This window comes from Papio anubis, chromosome 1, assembly GCF_008728515.1.
Source record: "Papio anubis isolate 15944 chromosome 1, Panubis1.0, whole genome shotgun sequence".
Classification (NCBI taxonomy): domain Eukaryota; kingdom Metazoa; phylum Chordata; class Mammalia; order Primates; family Cercopithecidae; genus Papio; species Papio anubis.
In genome coordinates, this window is record NC_044976.1 from 117,373,616 (window position 1) to 117,393,554 (window position 19,939).

Consider the following 19,939-nt stretch of genomic DNA (forward strand, 5'->3'; position numbering starts at 1 on the left):
GGCAGGCCAACATTCAAATCCAGGAAATACAGAGAACGCCACAAAGATACTCCTCGAGAAGAGCAACTCCAAGATACATAATTCTCAGATTCACCAAAGTTGAAATGAAGGAAAAACTGTTAAGGGCAGCCAGAGAGAAAGGTCGGGTTACCCACAAAGAGAAGCCCATCAGACTAACAGCAGATCTCTCGGCAGAAACTCTCCAAGCCAGAAGAGAGTGGGGGTCAATATTCAACATTCTGAAAGAAAAGAATTTTCAACCCAGAATTTCATATCCAGCCAAACTAAGTTTCATAAGTGAAAGAGAAATAAAATCCTTTACAGACAGGCAAATGCTTAGAGATTTTGTCACCACCAGGTCTGCCCTACAAGAGATCCTGAAGGAAGCACTAAACATGGAAAGGAACAACCGGTACCAGCCATTGCAAAAACATGCAAGAATGTAAAGACCATCGATGCTAGGAAGAAACTGCATCAACTAACAAGCAAAATAACCAGCTAATATCATAATGACAGGATCAAGTTCACATGTAACAATATTAACCTTAAATGTAAATGGACTAAATAGTCCAATTAAAAGACACAGACTGGCAAATTGGATAAAGAGTCAAGACCCATCAGTTTGCTGTATTCAGGAGACCCATCTCACATGCAGAGACACACATAGGCTCAAAATAAAGGGATGCAGGAAGATCTACCAAGCAAATGGAGAGCAAAAAAAAGTAGGGGTTGCAATCCTAGTCTCTGATAAAACAGACTTTAAACCATCAAAGATCAAAAGAGACAAAGAAGGCCATTCCATAATGGTAAAGGGATCAATTCAACAGGAAGAGCTAACTATCCTAAATATATATGCACCCAATACAGGAGCACCCAGATTCATAAAGCAAGTCCTTAGAGACTTACAAAGAGACTTAGACTCCCATACAATAATAATGGGAGACTTCAACACTCCACTGTCAACATTAGAGAGATCAACGAGACAGAAAGTTAACAAGGATACCCAGGAATTGAACCCAACTCTGCACCAAGTGGACCTAATAGACATCTACAGAACTCTCCACCCCAAATCAACAGAATATACATTCTTCTCAGCACCACACTGCACTTATTCCAAAATTGACCACATAATTGGAAGTAAAGCACTCCTCAGCAAATGTACAAGAACAGAAATTATAACAAACTGTCTCTCAGACCACACTGCAATCAAACTAGAACTGAGGACTAAGAAACTCAATCAAAACCGCTCAACTAACTACATGGAAACTGAACAACCTGCTCCTGAATGACTACTGGGTACATAACAAAATGAAGGCAGAAATAAAGATGTTCTTTGAAATCAATGAGAACAAAGATACAACATACCAGAATCTCTGGGACACAATTAAGGCAGTGTGTAGAGGGAAATTTATAGCACTAAATGCCCACAAAAGAAAGCAGGAAAGATCTAAAATTGACACTCTAACATCACAATTAAAAGAACTAGAGAAGCAAGAGCAAACACATTCAAAAGCTAGCAGAAGGCAAGAAATAACTAAGATCAGAGCAGAACTGAAGGAGATACAGACACAGAAAACCCTCCAAAAAATCAATGAATCCAGGAGTTGGTTTTTTGAAAAGATCAACAAAATTGATAGACTGTTAGCAAGACTAATAAAGAAGAAAAGAGAGAAGAATCAAATAGACGCAATAAAAAATGATAAAGGGGATATCACCACTGACCCCACAGAAATACAAACTACCATCAGAGAATACTATAAACACCCCTATGCAAATAAACTAGAAAATCTAGAAGAAATGGATAATTTCCTGGACACTTACATTCTCCCAAGACTAAACCAGGAAGAAGTCGAATCCCTGAATAGACCAATAGCAACCTCTGAAATTGAGGCAATAATTAATAGCCTACCAACCAAAAAAAAGTCCAGGACCAGATGGATTCACAGCTGAAGTCTACCAGAGGTACAAGGAGGAGCTGGTACCATTCCTCCTGAAATTATTCCAATCAATAGAAAAAGAGGGAATTCTCCCTAACTCATTTTATGAGGCCAACATCATCCTGAAACCAAAGCCTGGCAGAGACACAACAAAAAAAGAGAATTTTAGACCAATATCCCTGATGAACATCAATGCAAAAATCCTCAATAAAATACTGGCAAACCGAATCCAGCAGCACATCAAAAAGCTTATCCACCATGATCAAGTGGGCTTCATCCCTGGGATGCAAGGCCGGTTCAACATACGCAAATGAATAAACGTAAACCAGCATATAAACAGAACCAAAGACAAAAACCACATGATTATCTCAATAGATGCAGAAAAGGCCTTTGACAAAATTCAACAGCCCTTCATGCAAAAAACTCTCAATAAATTCGGTACTGATGGAACGTATCTCAAAATAATAAGAGCTATTTATGACAAACCCACAGCCAATACCACACTGAATGGGCAAAAACTGGAAGCATTCCCTTTGAAAACTGGCACAGGAGAGGGATGCCCTCTCTCACCACTCCTATTCAACATAGTGTTGGAAGTTCTGGCCAGGGCAATCAGGCAAGAGAAAGAAATTAGGGTATTCAGTTAGGAAAAGAAGAAGTCAAATTGTCCCCGTTTGCAGATGACATGATTGTATATTTAGAAAGCTCCATCCTCTCAGCCCAAAATCTCCTTAAGCTGATAAGCAACTTCAGCAAAGTCTCAGAATACAAAATTAATGTGCAAAAATCACAAGCATTCTTATACACTAGTAGTGGACAAACAGAGAGCCAAATCATGAATGAACTCCCATTCACAATTGCTTCAAAGAGAATAAAATACCTAGGAATCCAACTTACAAGGGATGTAAAGGACCTCTTCAAGGAGAACTACAAACCACTGCTCAGTGAAATAAAAGAGGACACAAACAAATGGAAGAACATACCATGCTCATGGATAGGAAGAATCAATATCGTGAAAATGGTCATACTGCCCAAGGCAATTTATAGATTCAATGCCATCCCCATCAAGCTACCAATGAGTTTCTTCACAGAATTGGAAAAAACTGCTTTAAAGTTCATATGGAACCAAAAAAGACCCCGCATTGCCAAGACAATCCTAAGCCAAAAGAACAAAGCTGGAGGCATCACGCTACCTGACTTCAAACTATACTACAAGGCTACAGTAACCAAAACAGCATGGTACTGGTACCAAAACAGAGATATAGACCAATGGAACAGAACAGAGTCCTCAGAAATAATACCACACATCTACAGCCATCTGATCTTTGATAAACCTGAGAAAAACAAGAAATGGGGAAAGGATTCCCTATTTAATAAATGGTGCTGGGAAAATTGGCTAGCCACAAGTAGAAAGTTGGAACTGGATCCTTTCCTTACTCCTTATACGAAAATTAATTCAAGATGGATTAGAGACTTAAATGTTAGACCTAATACCATAAAAACCCTAGAAGAAAACCTAGGGAATACCATTCAGGACATAGGCATGGGCAAGGACTTCATGTCTAAAACACCAAAAGCAACGGCAATAAAAGCCAAAATTGACAAATGGGATCTAATTAAAGAGCTTCTGCACAGCAAAAGAAACTACCATCAGAGTGAACAGGCAACCTACAAAATGGGAGAAAATTTTTGCAATCTACTCATCTGACAAAGGGCTAATATCCAGAACCTACAAAGAACCCAAACAAATTTACAAGAAAAAAACAAACAACCCCATCAAAAAGTGGGCAAAGGATATGAACAGACATTTCTCAAAAGAAGACATTCATACAGCCAACAGACACATGAAAAAATGCTCGTCATCACTGGCCATCAGAGAAATGCAAATCAAAACCACAATGAGATACCATCTCACACCAGTTAGAATGGCAATCATTAAAAAGTCAGGAAACCATAAACCTGGGAGGCGGAGCTTGCAGTGAGCTGAGATTCGGCCACTGCACTCCAGCCTGGGCGACAGAGCGAGACTCCGTCTCAAAAAAAAAAAAAAAAAAGTCAGGAAACAACAGGTGCTGGAGAGGATGTGGAGAAATAGGAACACTTTTACACTGTTGGTGGGATTGTAAACTAGCTCAACCGTTGTGGAAGACAGTGTGGCGATTCCTAAAGGATCTAGAACTAGAAATACCATTTGACCCAGCAATCCCATTACTGGGGATATACCCGAAGGATTATAAATCATGCTGCTATAAAGACACATGCACACGTATGTTTATTGCAGCACTATTCACAATAGCAAAGACTTGGAATCAACCCAAATGTCCATCGGTGACAGACTGGATTAAGAAAATGTGGTACATATACACCATGGAATACTATGCAACCATAAAAAAGGATGAGTTTGTGTCCTTTGTAGGGACATGGATGCAGCTGGAAACCATCATTCTCAGCAAACTGTCGCAAGAACAGAAAAACAAACACCGCATGTTCTCACTCATAGGTGGGAACTGAACAATGAGATCACTTGGACTCGGGAAGGGGAACACCACACACCGGGTCCTATGATGGGGATGGGGGAGGCGGGAGGGATTGCACTGGGAGTTATACCTGATGTAAATGATGAGTTGATGGGTGCTGACGAGTTGATGGGTGCAGTACACCAACATGGCACAAGTATACATATGTAACAAACCTGCACGTTGTGCACATGTACCCTACAACTTAAAGTATAATAAAAAAAAAATTAAAAAAAAAGACTCATCTAAAAAGGTCCTAGATCTAATAAATGAATTCAGTAAAGTTTCAGATACAAAATCAATGTACATAAATCAGTAGCACTGCTATACACCAATAGCAATCAAGCTGAGAATCAAATCAAGAATTCAACCCCTTTTACAACAGCTGCAATAAAATAAAATAAAATTCTTAGGAATATACCTAACCGTAAGAGGTGAAAGATCTCTACAAGGAAAACGATGAAATACTGCTGAAGGAAATCAGAGATGACACAAACAAATGGAAACACATCCCATGTCCATGAATGGGTAGAATCAATATTGTAAAAATGACCATACTGCCAAAAGTGATCTATAAATTCAGTGCAATTCCCATCAAAATACCACCAACACTCTTCACAGAACTAGAAAAAACAATCCTAAAATTCATATGTAACAAAAAAAGAGCCCACATAGCCAAAGCAAGACCAGGAAAAAAGAATAAATCTGGAGGCATCACATTACCCAACTTCAAACTACTACAAGGTTAGAATTACCAAAACAGCATAGTACTAGTGTAAAAACAGGCACATAGTACAATGGAATGGAATAGAGAACCCAGAAATAAAGCTAAATACTTACAGCCAACTGATCTTCGAGAAAGCAAACAAAAACATAAAGTGAGGAAAGGACACCCTATTCAACAAATGGTGCTGGGATAATTGGCAAGCCACATGGAGAATAATGAAACTGGATCCTCATCTCTGACTTTATACAAAAATCAACTCAAGATTGATCAAAGACTGAAATCTGAGACCTGAAACCTAAAAACTCTAGGAGATAACATCAGAAAAATTCTCCTAGATATTAGCCTAGGCAAAGAATTCATGAGCAAGTGCCCAAAAGCAAATGCAACAAAAACCAAGATAAATAGATGGGACTTAATTAAACTAAAAAGTACCTACACAGCAAAAGCAATAATCAGTAAAGTAAACAGACAACTCACAGTATGGAAGAAAATCTTCAGAATCTATATACCTGACAAAGGACTAATATCCAGAATCTACAAAGAACTCAAGCAAATTAGCAAGAAAAAAGCAATCAATCCCATCAAAAAGTGGGCTAAGGACATGAATAGACAATTCTCAAAAGAAGATATACAAATGGCCATAAGCACATGGAAAAATGCTAAAATAAAAATTACTAATTATCAGGGAAATGCAAATCAAAACCACAATGTGATACCACCTTACTCCTGCAAGAATGGCCATAATTTAAACATCAAAAAGTAATAGATGTTGGCCTGGATGTGGTGACAAGGAACAGTTTTACACTGCTGGTGGGAATGTAAACTAGTACAACCACTATGGAAAACACTATGAAGATTCCTTAAAGAATTAAAAGCAGAACTACCATTTGATCCAGCAATCCCACTACTGGATATCTGCCCAGAGGAAAAGAAGTCATTTTTATGAAAAAGACATGTAGGCACACATGTTTACAGTAGCACAATTCACAATCGCAAAAATATGGAACTAGCTTAAATGCCCATCAACCAAGTGGGTAAAGAAAATGTGGTATATATACCATGGAATACTACTCAGCCATAAAAAGGAATTAAATAATGGCATTCACATCAACCTGGATGAAGTTGGAGACCACTCTTCTAAGTGAAGTAACTCATGAATGGGAAAATCAAACACAGTATGTTCTCACAAGTGGTAGCTAAACTATGAAGACACAATGGCATAAGAATGACAGAATGGACTCTGGGGATTTGGGGAAATGGATGCGAGGAGGGTGAGGGAGAAAAAAAAAGAATAGTAAGAGAAATTGAGAAGAAAAAATCAGCTGAGGATAGGAAAAAAATGTAGGAGTTCTTAACTTGGGTTTATGAACTTGTGAAACTGTATGCAGTTTTGAGAATGCATATACACATTTTTCAAGATAGGAGGTCAACATTTTAATCAAAGGAAATACTGACCCCACCCTCCCCCCTCAAAAAGTGTAAGAACTCTGAGGACAAGACTTAATACACTTATAGAAACAAAATGAGGCACATCAACATATCTAAAGAAAGAATATGTCCCCTTGAGGGGTGGAAGCTTTAAAAAAGAAGCTCTACTGGGAAAACTTTGGCCTTGGGTTTTAAAGAACTGCCCAAGTGAGTTGGCACTATGGCACAGGCCAGCAATATGTTGCTGAGGAACAGGTGTGTCGCATACTGGAGATGGATCTTTGGATAATGATAGCTTGATTACCTTAGCCAATGAAGTGCTTCAGTGAACTCCCTTTGCTCTGATTCCATACCCATCAAGCTATCTTACTTAATAATTTGGCTTCCCAATTAAATCTGCCTGCAAGTAGAGACTATGGTAATTATTGAAGAAAAGTAGTTGATACTCCTCATCATTCCATCTACATATAAGACATGTGTGTGTTGGGGGGAGGGTGTTTTTGACTGTGTGCAAGAGCATGCACTTGTGTGCATGCGCGCACACACACACATTAATGTTAGTCTATAAAACATTTTCCTAACTTGGCTTCCAGCATGTTACCACTTCCTACTTATCTTATACTTATCTGGATAATAGATCTTGTCTGGTTCTCATCATCCCAGCCTCTTAATGTTGGAATGTTCACAGGCTCAGTACTGGAACCACCCCTCCCCTCTCACCCTCCCCTCCCATCCTTCCCCTCCACTCCTCTCTTCTCTTTCTAAACCTACTGCACAGGTAATCACACCCTATCTCAAGGCTTTCAGCACAGTCTATACAGAGGACTCTCAAATGTACATCTCCATCTATATCTCTCCCCTAAGCTTTGGTCTCACATGTGTAACTGCCTACCTGACATTTCCACTTAGATGTTCACGAAGCATCTAAACTCAATTTGCCTAAAACTTAACTCCTGATAACCCCTGATCTTCCCTCCCAAAATCTTGTTACTGTTACATTATTTTCTATCTCAGTAAATTGCAAATTCATTCCTTCAGTTGCTCTGGCCAGAAACTTTGGAATCATCATTGACTCTTTTGTTTCTTTCATCTTTCATCTAATTAGTCAGAAAATCTTATTTGCTCTAGCTTTAAAATAAATATCCATGGCCAGGTGTGGTGGCTCATGCCTGTAATCTCAATGCTTTGGGAGGCCAAGGTGGGCAGATCACTTGAACTCAGGATTTCGAGACCAGCCTGACCAACACAGTGAAACCTCGTCTCTACTAAAAATACAAAAATTAGTCAGGCATGGTGCTCTCCTGTAGTCCCAGCTACTTGGGAGGCGGAGGCAGGAGAATCGCTTGAACCCAGGAGGTGGAGTTTGCAGTGAGCCGAGATAGCGCCACTGCACTCCAGCCTGGGTGACAGAGTGAGGCTCTGTCTCAAAAAATGGAATGAAATGAAATGACATGAAATAAAATACAAAAATAAAATAAATATCCAGAACCTGATCACGCCTCATGAAACCATCTTCACCACTCACCCTAGTCCAAGCCACCATCATCTCTTGCTTGAATCCTGTAGCCTCTTACCTGGTCTCCTTGCTTCTACTCTTCTTCCTCTATATTCTATTTTTAACATGATAACCAGAGTGAGACTTTAAAACTTACATATCACGCTATTCTCCCACACAAAACCTTCCCATGACTTCCCAATTTAATGCCAGAAAAAGTCAAAGTCTTTACAATTTATTCTAAGGTTCTATACAACTGACCTCCCCACGTCCACCCTCCTATTAGCCATCTGACTTCGTATATTATTACTATAGTGAACAGCATAATGCAAACCACCCCAAGGTTAAGGTCCTGGCTCTTCACCCTTGTCAGCTGTGCGCATTCTGTTGCTTGTGTGGCAAGTTACTTAACATCTGTTTCACAGATCCTCATCTGTACCATCTTATAGGATTGATATAACAATTAAATGAGTTAATACTTGTGAAGTATTTAGAAAAGTATCCAACACATAGTAAGTGCTATATAGTATTTGTTATAGAAAATGCTCACTCTCCTGCAGCCATACTGGCCTCTATGCTGGTCTTCAAACATGACAGTTTAGCCCCCACCTCGTGGCTTTTCCATTCTTCTTTCCTCTTCCTCGCATCCTCTTCCCTCAGATATCTACTTTGTACACGTTCTCACCACCTTCAGGTCTTCCATTAAAAGTCACCTTCTTGGAGGCCTCTGCTGACCACCCAATTTACAACTGTGGTACCCTTTGGCTCCCCACCTCCTGATTCCTGCTTTGCTTTGTTTTATTCTCCATATCACTATTATCTAACATACTATATATCTTAATTACTTGTTGTCTGTCTCTCCTACTGGAATTTAAGATTTCTGTTTTTCACTGGTCTATCTCCAACACCTACCACACAATAAGTATTCACTAAATACTTGTTGAATCAATACTATAAAATACTCACAACTTCATTACTCTCATGAATTAGAGATGAGGACAGAATTCACCAGGTGACATATTCAAATAATCCTCCACTGAACAGGGTCTTTTAATCATTCAGAAGACAATGGGTCCAAAAAGTTTTACATGACTACATAAACAAGAGAAGAGTAGATATTTACACTTATTCAGGCCTCTGTTTTTATCTTTCCACCTCTTGAATATTCTTCTAAACTGATTAAAGGATTAGGAAGCTGGCTGTCTCTCTGCCTCAAATTCTATTCTCCAAGAGAGTTCAATTATCAGGTAGACTACCTATCCAATACACTAGCATTCAATACATTTGTTGCATCTCCTCAACCTCAATCCTTTATTCCCATGTTATACCCTGGGCCTTACCATTACACAGAATTTCTCCATTTTTGAAATCATAAACGTCAATATTCTACTCAGTCTGCAACCTTCTACCTTTTAACTCTTTCATTCTCTAATTCCCACTATATGTGCTCTTCAACCTTATTTAGAAATCACAGCCTTTGATTTTTCCATTTTTTGCTGATACAGCACTCCCTACCTGTCTTCTCTTCTTCCCTACCCAGCCTGGCCCCAAGGTCATCACTTGGACTATGTTCTTCCGAGCAACCTCAGCTCCCCTTGCCACAGTGTACCAATAGCCAAGACAAAAACTCCAATCGTGGATCAAGGGTAAAGAACTCATTATTCACTTATACCCCTTACTAGCTGAGCAGTTTTGGGCGAAAAAAAAAAAAAAAAATCTCAAAATAATGCAGAATTTTGTTCCAAATCTAATTTGCAATTTCTAATTTCAATTAGGCTCTCAACCCTGCTTATAAAACCCTTTTTAAAAACCTACATATACCTACAGTGTGCCTAGCACTGTTCTACATAGTTACAAATATTAACTCATTGAATTCTCACACTCATGGTAACACTCTGAGGTAGATACTATTTGGGTTTTTTTCCCACAAATAGAGGACTTTTTATTTGCCACTATTATAAGTCTGAACTTCAAACAGATTCTTGGACTGGTGGTTCATATACATCAGTTCGTTCAACTTTAGCACCTGTCTTGTCCCCAGTGACTTTTCCAAAACTGCTACCTTCACCATGAAGCTCCATAAGTCTTCCCAATTCAAACTTCGGCTTCTTCAGCATTTTTACTTTTCTAACGAAGACATCATAGAGAGGATAAATAGATTGGCAAGCCTTTTCTATGTCTTTCCCATTACTGTCTGGAATCAATTATTGACCACTTATTTCAAGTCATTTGTCTGTACCTCTCAGGTCATGATTTCCATCATCTTCTTCCGGATTTGGAGGACCTGTTGGTGCTGAGCATAAAAGGTCTTCCATATCTGATTGTTGCATTTTTTAGTGAAACCAACACAGAACAAATGAAGCAAGTAAACATCAGTAGTCTTGACATCAATGTGAGCTTCAATCATTGTCTGCCATTTTTTGACCATGGAACACATTTTGTCACGGGTAAGATCCACGCCATGGATGTTAGGCAGTTTTTGCCCTGAACGTCTTCAGTAATTAGCTTGGATTTTCTAAATGCAACTTCATCATTCTGCAAATCAATTAGACTCATTTAAAACACACAACCCTTGAAGCCATCAGATGCAATTTTGATTCCTTGGGTCCTAGTGACTAGCATCTTTCCAATATTTCTTATATTGAACATAGCAAGTGCTTTCACATCATACCAATCATTCTTAGAAAATGGATCAACCACTTTCTTCTTGGCTCCCTTTTTGCCGCCTTTTATTAGGCGCTTGTTCTTGCCAACTGCCATGGTGCTGCTCAGAGAGCCAAAAACTGAGGTATATACTATTATGGTCTCTGTTTTACAGATGAAAAAAAATTAAGGCACAGAAAAATCAAGTGACTTCACAAGGTCACACTGCCAGTAAGCAGTAGAGCTAACTAGCTCCAAATCCTGGCAGTCTAGCTCGAGCTTTTATCTCAATGTTCTTCTCCATGTTATAAACGAAAATGAGGTACAGAGAGGCTCAGTAACTTGCCCAAGGATACCCATTTATTGAATGGAAGAACTTTGGTTTGAATGCAAAGAGACCGATTGCAGAATCCATACACAAACCCACTGACCTACACCATTACCTCAGGACTAAAGCCATCTGAGAGAATGATGCTCAGCAGTGTTTGGAGCTCCTTGATTTCCCATGCCATTCTCAGCAAACTTACCTAGACCCACACCTACCTCTACCTTTCTCCCACTCTCCTAGTGTTCAATCATTTGCTCTGGACAAATTTTTTCCCATTTCTTTCCATCTCTTTCCTGTATCGTCAATCTCTCCATCTTTACTTGCTCTAACAGTCATGTTCAAGTTTCTTTCATCCCAAAAGACCTTACCTTCAAGAAAATTTTTGGTAAGGCCATTCTTTATAGCTTCCTTCACCTGCTCACTCCCTTCTCAATCAGGATCTTCAAACGAGCAATACTCACTTTCTCACCTTTTCTCTCATTGTAACTGAACTTCTTCACCAATAACTCTTCTAAAGCTTTTGTTTGCTAATGTCTTTAGTGATAATACCAACTGTAAATTCTTTTTTTTTGAGATGGAGTCTTGCTCTGTTGCCCAGGCCGGAGTGCAGTGGTGCGATCTTGGCTCACTGCAACCTCCACCTCCTGGGTTCAAGCTATTCTCCTACCCCAGCTTCCCGAGAAGCTGGGATTATAGGCACCCACAACCACTGGCCTCTAATTTTTGTATTTTTTAGTAGAGATGGTGTTTCACTATGTTGGCCAGGCTTGTCTCAAACTCCTCAGGTGATCCACCCACCTCAGCCTCCCAAAGTGCTGGGATTATAGGTTAAATTCTAATGGATAATTTTTAGTCTTTATCTTACCATGTCACTATCTTGCTCTTCATTTCTTCTTCTTGACATTCTCTACCCCCTTGGAATCCTTAGATCTACACTCTAACGATTCTTCTGCCATCTCTGTCTCCCTTTTTTAATTCCTCAACTCTGGTTTCCTCCCCAGGGTTTGAACTGAGAGAAATTTTAAAAAGCTTGATTTAACATTCCCTGCCACCCACCCACTCCCATCCCCCCACCCCTGCAATGTACATGCTTTATTCTTAATGATCTCCCTGTAGAAAATGGAATTTAAATGGTATTCAGCTGACAGTAATCCCATCAGTGGTCATGGCTTTGTTACTCCTTTTTGAATAGCCATCCCTCTCATTCCCCATTCCTTCTAACTTGCGGTCAAAATGGAAACTGGTTGACCCTATATCCACATGGTTGGTCTAAAGGTAAGCATCTGACTTTCAAAAAGACAGGTATAATGGAAGCCTGACCAAAATCCCTGCTAGCTAGATGGAAAAGACAGACAAGAGGGCAAGCTGTGTCTCTATTTTAGTCATAGATATGTTAATATATTTTCAATCAAAGTTAAGGGAATGTGGTCTGCTAAAGAAGTTTTGTTCTATTTTAGCATGTGAGACACAGTGCAGGAGATGTCAGGTGGATGCTGAAACATTGAAATTTCAAAGACACTTTAAAGATTTATGGTTATAAAGTATAACTGGTTCTGGATTTTACAAGATGTCTGGCCACTGTAGTCACAGACTGCAAGAGAATGTTTGTGTCCTCCCAAAATTCATATGTTGGAACCTAATTCCCAATGTAATGGCATTAGGAGGTAGGGCTTTTGGGAGGTGATCAGCGCCCTCATAAAAAAGATCTCAGAGAATGAACCAGGAAGGTAGCCCTCACCAGACATGGAATGTGTCAGCACCTTGATCTTGGACTTCCTAGCCTCCAGAACTGTGACAAATAAATGTCTGTTGTTTATGATACACAGTCTATGGTATTTTGTTATAGCAGCCTGAATACAGTTAGACATACCTTTACCAGATAGATGCTGCAACCAAACCTGTCCTCTTGGCCTGGCAGAGTGGCTCACACCTGTAATCTCAACACTTTGGGAGGCTGAGGCAGGAGAACCATTTGAGCCCAGGAGCTTGGGATCAGACTGGACAGCATAGTGAGACCTTGCATTTAATAAAAAACAAAAAAAGTAGCCAAATGTGGTGGCCTGTGCTTGTAGTCCCAGCTACGCAGGAAGGTGAGTATCACAAGGAGGATCACTTGAGTCCAGGACATCAAGGCTGCAGTGAGCTCTGACTGCACCACTGCACTCCAGCCTGGGCAACAGAGCGATACTCTATCTCAAAAAAAAAAAAAAAAAAAAATCCCATTCTCTCTAACAGATATGATATAGCACGATTTAAGGTTTTATTAAACATGTAATGACAATTTGGTAAGCAAGCATTGCAATAAAGCTTTCCTGACCAACTACTATAATATCACTGGCCACTTTAAAAGAAGAAAATATAAATTCTTTGCAAAACCTTAGTTATATAGATATAAAATCTGTTTGAATCACATTTCTCTGCATTTATCAAGGTGCAAAGAAAAATGAAGTTGCATTAGCTTACAAATGGCCTATCTACATCGTGTAACGGTGCAGTGAGACCTAGGGCTGTTTTCTTGATCTATGCAGGGCATACCAAGATCTACAGAGCAAAAATGCTAGGCATGGTTTGACAGGTTGCTTAAACGGGGCTTAAGGTAGGTAAATGAGAAAAAAAAAAAAAAAAAGGGCAATGTCAATACAATCAATGAGCTTTTTATTTGCTTTTTAAGTGGAAGAAAGCATACTCTGGATTATAAAAGCAAATACCACATCAGTGCTTATATAGATAATATGGCACATTTATGAACTAGACAGTTCCTTGAGGCAAAACCATACCTAAAATCTTTTCATCTTAATCCTGAGTATGTCTACACTTTTCTATATACAAATGTAACAAACCTCAGTATAATATAAAGAGGTGGCAAACCCTAGTATAATTAGTGGTACCTGTGAAAAATACTATTAGGGCCAGAGTGGCAATAAAAGTCAGTTAAGCAAGAAGTTTGAAATTCATACCCTCTTAGAGAAAATTGTTGAAATAAATTTTCTCTAAATTTTCTCTAAATGATTGGTATGACCTTCCAATCATTTATAAACATGTGGATACTTGGGGCAATAAGATCACTTATTAACTGCAGCAAACATTACACATCTTTTGTAATTAAAAAAATAAAAATGCACACAAAAATGTATGGTTTAAGTTCAGCAGTCTCCTTGATGACAATGCCATGCACTGTCTCATGTGTTGTCTCATTGATTTTTTTTCACTGAATTCATTCACTCATTAAATACTTATTGAGCTCCTTCTGTAATAGGAGTTATTATGCCAAATATTTAAGACTTAAATCTTTATTATTGTAATAATTCATTTTCTCACACACATAGTTATCACAGCCAGGGCTCAACAGGAAGAATCTTCCTGTCTTTCATGACTGGTGGTGGCCTCTAGAAACATACTGCCTGGTGAGGTCTACCTGTTGAGTAGCAACCTATGCTGTACCTGTGGTATGGTGCACACTAAACTGTTTTCTGCTGAGGTATTCACAAAAGGTCCAAATGAAAAAGAGCATGCTCTTCCATCTATCTTAAAGCAAATGCCTATACACAAAGACAGAATATAAACTATGTATTTTTTTTCTATAAGAAAGATACAATGTCCTGTAAAATTTCAAAATGGAAGCAATCATTTCCAGCTTCAGAACAAAGTTTTTAGAACCTATATATGAGATTTGTTTTGTTGCTGTTTGTTTTAAAACACTTCATTGTGGTATAATTGATACTGCAGAAAGCTGTACATATTTCTGTTTTGTTTTTAAAGAATGATAGAATACAGACAGATAAGGATAAGAAGAAAGGCCTTTCCAAGAAGAGGTAATGGCATTAATAAGGAAGTAAAAGGGAGTCGCTGTGAGGAAACTTGGAAATTTTGTGAACTCTAGGGCAAAGGATCTATGTAAGACAGCAATGGTCTAGAGAGGTATTTTGGATCCGGACTGTGCAAAGTTTTAAACGTTCTGTGGGAAGTCGGGACTTTATCAGAAACCCCCACAGGCTTCTCAGCAAGGGAACAACATAATTAGAACCCTGCTTTTGGGAGATTAACATAGTCAGACTGATTTTGGGGGGTGTTTTAGCGGGGAAAGAATAGTATGGCAATGGGAAAAATCCTACTAAGAGTGATAAAAAGAGAAAGGTTGCCGGATAGAATTATATATTATTGAAGAAGTCATCATCAAGCAGGGAGGACCTACCAGGTGCTGTGCCGTAGCCAAGGAACTTTATATATGGTAGGATTTCAAATCTACATAAAATTCCTACAATGTGAGTATTATTATTAACATGTTGCACATGAGACAACTGAGGTTTAGTGAGGTCAAAAAACTGCCTGGAATCACATTTAAAATGTGGTGGTGGAGCCAGGCCTGGCTGATCCAAATAGTCATGCATGATCTACTTTCCCACACTTCCTCTTAATGAAGAGCCAGTCAACTTAGTACAATGTTTGTGTGAATGTTTATCCCCGATGAACTTGGGTCTCTAATAAGTTATTGAGTCTGGATGTCTCATAGCTTAGTGGCATGGGAGTAGCTAGAAGGCTGCCAGCCATGGGAAAAGCCAGTTTGCCAGGTAACTAGTAGCCATAGTCGGGGGGCCAATCTGGCTCTCTCCCCACGACTGGCAAGGGTTCCACACAGTCTGGTCCTTAACATCTCCCTTGGGACTCCAACTTCGCACTGCACACTCACCCTCAGCCCAAGAGGCCTCTTCTCTTTTCCAGCAAATTTATGAACTGGCTGCTCAGAGCATTCTCCCCATGGGAGGACAGGAATCCAAATCTGGGATTTGAACAAACAGCTCCATTTTCCTTCACTTTTATATTCTCCTGCTTCCCAAAAGGGTCCAAAGTAACGTGGTGAATAAAGAGTAGGCTTTATTCATATAATAAAGTTGACCACTCCATGCAAAGTCTCTGTTCATGAGGAGCATGACAAAAAGTTCATGAGAAGCTCTTTGTTTGATGTATAAAATGAATTCTGTTCAATATTGCTAATTTTAAAGCCTTATTATCATTCTAATATATTAATACACTCACCTTAATACTCTATAATTAATGAATTATAGACCTCTTTAAGAACTCCTTCAAAGGACAATCTTTTAGAATCAAATTCTTCCTTGCCCCTTGCAGAAATGGCCCACAACACTATTTTCATATTCCCCACCTTTTCACTTTGTACTTCTGCTACTTCTTGAAGAAAGCACTCTAGCCATAAATCCCAACTAGACCCTAGATACTGGTCCCCTGGTCATCCATCAGCTTTAGCTCTCACCACCTCTCCTCTGCCTGCAGGGCTCTGTGCAGGTTGACCTTTTAGCTATAGACTGTGTATAAATAGAACTTCCTACATGCACCTTGGGACTCATGTGTTAAAAGCCCTTATTTTATACAAGGTAATCCTAGTGGTAGTAGCCAAATAGAGACATGGAGATAAATTTACAAGACAGCTTTGCTTCTTTCTCATAATTCATTGAGCCAAACAAGACTGTAAGAATAGCAACAACAAAGGATGATTTATAATTTCTACTCTACATGTCACCATGGCAAGATATATAAGTGGCTTTCATAGAACAGATTTAAAAGTTACAAGGCAGTTACCAGCAAATTAACATGTGTACTTTGTTTCAGAATTTATCATCATTGTAGTTAGTGCACAGGGTTTGGAATCAGGCTAGCTGGGTTTACATTTTGGTTCCGGCACTTGCTAGCTATGTAACCTTAGGTTAGTTATCTAACCTCCCAACATCACCATCTATAAAATGGGGCTAATAACACCTACCTCATTGAGTTATGAGGATTAAATGAGTTAATGAATGTCAAATACTTAAAACCATGCTTGGCACATAGTAAGCATCCAATGAATGTTTGCTATTATCCACCACCTCCATTACCATCATGTTTAGTAATAACTGAAATTATCACAATACTATCAGACCAGGGCCCAAAAATGAATTAAACATTAAATTAATTTTAGTACAAATAGGATAATAGTCGCTGAAGTAAAACTTGAAAGAACACGGATATTTACTTTATATTCATCATCATTGCAAAACTGGTTAAAAAACATGGGAAGGCACAATAAAAGTTTAATCAATGAGTAAAAATTTTTGATGGCTAAACAGAGGAACTTTGTACATTATACTCAAGAGTAAACGAGAATGTGAAGCATTCTGAAAACTACAAAATGCTGTATTAAAATAGGATATTATTAAAGAGAATAGATTCCACTTTAAAATGTTTTACAAAGTAAGATGTTATTTTATTTTATACTTTCAACTACCTTACTGAAAAATCTACACCTATCATCTCAAGAAAATGGGATAAGAAGCAACCTAACCAAGGTCATTCAGGGATCCATCCTCAGTGAGTCACAGTCAGAACATGAAGATAAGAATGTGAAGAAGAAACTGACATTCTTGCATGCTGTTTGGTGCATCTGCAAAGAATGCAAAGGATGTAGAAGCGGCAGTTGTAAGAATATCCATGAATTAAAAATCAGATTGGCTTCACTCTGCTTTTTAGGAGGTAAAAGGGCAAAAAAAAAAAAAAAAAAAAAAAAAAAAGACAAAAACAAAAAACAGTTCTTTAGCCAACCAGAAGTCAGTTCAATTAGAACTTTCTCAATTAGAAATGGAGGAGTAGCTCTAGAAAAAAACAGAAGACTGTATGGCAAGAAAAAAAGAAAGCTACAGATGAATTTTGGTTAATGAGTAGAAACCTAACAGAACTCAGGTGATGGGTCAGTGCGAAGACCTATAAATGACCTTGCTATGCTCAGTAAGCAGAGAAGTTAAGGAAATCTGTGAAGCCTCTGAACTGGAGAAAAAAAGATAGGATATTGTTAAGAAATGGTAGAGAGAGAAAACTGTAAATGCCTGAGCAGAGTTAAATTAACTCAAGCTGGAGTCAGCATATCACCTCTGTACCTATAAATTATCTCTCGGCATCAAGGGTCTGACAGTGTGGCTGAGCAGCGTCTACCCTAAAGGAGTAAATTTCTCTGTTGAAATTTAGGAGGAAGATTTAGGCCTCATATTGTAATCTTCAGAAGAGAAAGTCTTGAACTCCTGAATGGTGGCAGTAGAATAGAGTCCAGAAAAGAACGAGAATAAGTGTTCTCTGTGAGGAGGCTAGAGGCTAGGTTAGTTACAACAGTGACAGAGTGAATCCAAAGCATTACCTTTGGGCACAAAGATCAGCATGTTAGGCAGAAGTTAAGCTGTAAAAAAGAAAGAAGGCAAGAAAAAGAAAGAAAGTTGTTTGACTGCTATTATCTCATGTACTCTCAGGTAGCTTAAGATCAATAGAATACTGTCTTTTAGCTATAAAATACATACACATCAAAGTAAATACTCTCAAACTCATTTACAGTGCAGCTCCTTAAAAATAATCCATCCATCATATGTGGTCCTGATCAACAAACTTACTTGGATATTTATGGAAGCTGCAGTATTTTTCAAACTACATCTTAAGAAATCCAAAATTGTGTGGCACTGTCTCAGGAGCCCATGGGTTGTGGAGTGGGGTGGGTAATGGGGGAGAGGGAAATCAAACAGGCAGGGCTAAAAATACTCCTCTGCTTCTTAAATCAGAAAAGCTTTGCTTTTATCTGTTTTATATAACAGGGATTCATGTAAGATTTCATTTGATAAAAGACTACTGGTAAAGTGGGAAAAGCATAGGCAAGACTAGCTTTGAATTGTGTTACTGCTATTTACTTACTCTGTGACTTGGGAAAATTACCTAAACTCTCTGAACCTTAGTTTCCTCTTTTATAAAATGGGAAGAATAATATTTACAAATTGTTGTATGAAGTAAATGAGACAAAGTATGTGTAACACATACCATGAGGCTTTAGCACATAGCACGCACTAGCTGTTAGTTCCTTTTCTAAAAGACAAGGAATATAGAGATAGACAGATAGATTAGAGAGACAGAGAGAGAGAGAGGTAGACAGGCAGACAGACAGATGGGTTTGGGGGGCTTTTTTGTTTGCTTTTCAGACAGGATCTTAACTGTGCAGTGGCATAATCACTGCTCACTGCAGCCTTCCTGGACTCAGGGGATTCTCTTACCTCAGTCTCCTGACTAGCTGGTACTACATGCATATGCCACTAAGCCCGGCTAATTTTTTGAATATTTGATAGAGACAAGTCTCACTATGTTGCCCAGGCTGGTCTCAAATTCCTAAGCTCAAGAAATACACCGGCTTCGGCTTCCCAAAGTGTTGGGATTATAGGCGTCAGCCACAGTGCTTGGCCAATAGATGTTTAAATAAATAAATAAATAAATAAATGTGTATAAATATATTTATACAAAAATATATATATTTTTGTCTCTGTGTGTGTGTGCAGATACAGTTGCAGAAGATTCTGCAGACAACTCTTCTATAACTTGCAGTCATTCAAAAGATACACTGAGCAAGAATTTGGAGGTCAGCAGCATCACTCTCTTTAGCATTTCCAGGCCATGACAGCCATACTATCTGCTAGCATAAATCCTTAGCATTCAGCTACAGTTCTTCTTTCGTCTATATTTTCAACAGTTACTATCAGTAGTTTTCATTAGCTGCTCAAAGCTATTTTGCAAAGAATTTAAATGTTATTATCATTTATAATAAACTAGGTCAGTTCACAAAAGCAACCAACCACAAGAACACTTTAAACAAACAGACTCACTGACTGAGATTAAAAGGAGCTTTAGAGTGGATCCATGCAACACCTTTATTTGCCACAAGAGATGAAGTAACCTCATCAAATTGTCAGAGTAATCAACTAGCAAAATTCCCAGATGGTTGTAGTAGCTCTTGAACACATACCATGCCGATTAGCTCATGTTGCATGTTGCATGAACAATACATGGCAGAGA

General features: G+C 38.7%; 1 protein-coding gene and 1 pseudogene across 1 annotated transcript in view; both read right to left on the bottom strand.

Annotated features, from left to right (window-relative positions):
* WARS2 (tryptophanyl tRNA synthetase 2, mitochondrial) overlaps positions 1-19,939 on the bottom strand; it is a 112,651-nt gene that overhangs the window by 88,238 nt on the left and 4,474 nt on the right. The window lies entirely within an intron of this gene.
* LOC108581150 lies at positions 8,023-11,709 on the bottom strand (annotated as a pseudogene).